Consider the following 3,168-nt stretch of genomic DNA (forward strand, 5'->3'; position numbering starts at 1 on the left):
GTGGTCTCCATCGTGTTGGTCACCTTGCTGCTGGCAGGCTGGCTACTGGATGCAGGCGCAGTTTCTTCGCCCTCGGGGCTGGTCAGGTTCATTCGGCTTCCAGGGTCTCTGTCAACGCGGGCAGGTGGTGGTTGCCATACTGTAGGAGCGTTGCCTCCTTCAGGCTCATTCTGGACATTGGCAGGGTGGTGCATGGCAGTCCGACCTGCGGGGTAGGGAAAGGTAACAGTCCATCCTTTATGCCAGAGGCTGTCTTGGATCTGCAAGGGTGGCTCCGCTCTAGTTGGCTGGGAGACAGGCCCATCCACGGCCACTGCTGCTGGTAGGCTGGAGGCACAAGGTTCCGGATTTCCTCCCCTAGCCTGAAGGGGTCCAGGCACATTGTCTCCATCTTGGGTAGACATAATTGTTGGGGATCCTCTACTTCTATGGTTAGGCTCGGCACTTGGCACATCTAGTGGTGTTACTCCCCAGGCAGCGGTCAAAGCTTCTTCAGTTTGGCTGGTAATGGCTGATATCCTGGCTCCTGGGGCAGATGCAGGGGGCGCAGGCAAGTTTGGCCCAGCCCAAACTTCCTGGTACACCAGTGCAATACAATTACCTTGGCTTGGTTGAGGGAGGTAGACAGCTGGATGCAGTTGAGGGTAAGGGACAGCTGGACTCTCCCTGCTGGCTGGGGGCTCTGGCTGGCTGGGGGTGACGGGTGTCACCCCTTCCTCTGGGGCTGCGGGCTCATTCCGGGGTCCAGGTATCTCGGTGGCGGCGACGGTTGTCGCCCCAGGCACCAGTGTGGGGGCGCTGGATAGCACCCCCCAGTCTTCACAGGGGTCCAGGTCTCTCGGTGGCGGCGACGGTTGTCGCCCCAGGCACCAGCGTGGGGCGCTGGATAGCACCCCCCAGTCTTCACAGGTGGCGGCGACGGTTGTCGCCCCAGACATCAGCTTGGTGGTGCAGGGAAGCACCTCTCGCTCCTTCCAGGTGGCGACGCCGGTTGGCGTCCCATACATCGACTCAGACTCGCTGGGTAGCGCCCCTCGGCTCTTGCTGGGGGCGACAGGGGTTACGGACACCGGTCCCCTGTGATTGAGGCTGAGGTCCAGGCCAACCCGGTTGGGTTCAGCCGCTCCTCCCAGCACGTTGATCCTGGCCACTATGGTCCCAATCTGAGACACAGACTCCTGGGTAGCCGCGGCCCCAGTGGCAGCAGCTAATTGGGGTGACGGCTGGGCATCTCCCTCCAGGTGGACCTGGGTGGCAGACTGGTTGCATGCAGGTTGTTGGGCGGCCTGGTGTTTCTTCATTGCTTGGTCCCAACCGGTTCTACACTTGGCGGCTGTGTGGCCGTTGAAGCGGCAGCGCCCCTTCGTCCAGCTGGGTCCCATCAGGCCGGCTTCCCCAGGGTGTATCAACCTGCCAGGTCTCTCCTCCTCCAGTTGGGGCACCAGCTGACAAACAGGATCTCCCCTACTAGGGGTCAGGCGGTGCTGGGCTGCTTGTGGTGGCTCCTTGGTTACATTCAGCCTCCTCCCCATACACACAGGTTCCTTCCATCCAACAGCGGCTCTCCTCCCCTGGGTGGCGAGGCCAGCCTCGGCCTTAGCTTCTGCAGGTGCTTCTCCACATGAGGGATCCTGCCTCTGGGTATGCCAGGTAGTTGGTAGCAAAGGCCGTTGATGGTGCCAGTCGGAAGGGGGGCTATGATCTCTGGGGGGTACCTGTGGCCAGTGTGTGGACAGGTACCCACAGGTGGACCAGCAAGGCCCAGAAGATGCCATACTGATGGTAGCCTGGACTGTATTCCGGACTGTCAGCAGACTGTTGGTAGCCACCTGAGTTGGGCCAGAGTTGCCAGCTGGTAGTGCGTCCCTGCCAGGTTCCGTCAGCTGCTGGTGGGGAGCCCCTGCGGTGGTTCTGGTTTTGGCAGGTGGTGGCCTTCTTATTGACTCCCCTAGTTTGAGCTCTGCATCCTGGTGGGCCTCCATCTTCAGCAGCATGGGGGAACTTGGCTGGGACATGTGCAGTGGTTCAACAAAGTAGCGGCATCTGGTCTTGGAGTGTGGGGGGACAGCCTCACTGCTGCGGGTCAACCCTGCTCCCTCCGTGCTGGGTAAAGTCTTCCACTGCGGCAGGTCACCAGTCCCCATCCTTAGGCCGGTCCCCAGTCGTTCCATGCCTGGGGGCTCCCAGGGAGGCTTGGGTGGCGGCTCCCCCACCCCCAGGTACGCGTCGGGCATCTGGGTGAAGGGCCTATTCCCCTGGGACAGCTCCCCATCCTCCAGATTGGGGAGGCCAGTGCCAGGGAGGACCTTTCCACCCCAGAAACAGGTGGTACTGGCCCTAGGGCTGGGCCCCTTTGGAATCTCAGTTCTGGTAATAGTGTCCATCTTGGGGCTGGCCACTAAGTTTCTGAAGCTTGTCACCTTCTCATTAGGCTCAGTTGCATCGTTCAACACCCCCAGGAGGACACCTACAGGTTCAGCAATCCCCAGTCCAGTATTGCTATTTCTCGTACGTTGAGCACCAACTGAACAGGAGCTGTGCAGCGGACATTCAGTCATCCTTCCAGACAAGGGCATCTCAGGGACCAGGGGTCTGTGACCTGGCATGTGTTTGATGTTCACTGTACTCAACACAGTAGGCCAAAGTAATAACAGAAGCAGTATCTTGTAGATATAGGAGCAGAGTAGAGTAGCCGCACCGCAAGGAGGTTCGAGCCGGCTCACCCCTAGTATAAATACTATAGCTGTGTAATTAGGGTGGTAGTCCACGTAGCCGTAGGCTCGGTCCTCCTGGCTCAAGAGTTTCTGTGGCTGGCGCGCCCCCATGATAAGTAGCAGGGGGTTGGTCTGTTTGTGCCAGCGTCTTAATTAACTGTTGAGCCTGAGTTGTTCTCCTTTCCAGTATAGCTCTTGATTTCTGTGGTAACCAGCGGATCTTAGCTTAAAGGTAACAGGGAATATGTTAGGTATCCCCAGATGTCTCTAGGAGCGTATCCACTAGTAGATATATGGATAGGTAGGCTATCTATATATATACATGGCTACATGCCCATATATATATATATACGTGTATAGGAATATCCCCAGAGCTAGCTAGCTTTTCCTCCTTGCTCCAAAAAAATCACGCTTCCTCTGTATATAGTTCACAACTATGAAGGTCGATGGTCCA

The sequence above is a fragment of the Acartia tonsa genome, chromosome 9, assembly GCF_053477335.1.
Source record: "Acartia tonsa isolate MP-2025a chromosome 9, ASM5347733v1, whole genome shotgun sequence".
Taxonomy (NCBI): domain Eukaryota; kingdom Metazoa; phylum Arthropoda; class Copepoda; order Calanoida; family Acartiidae; genus Acartia; species Acartia tonsa.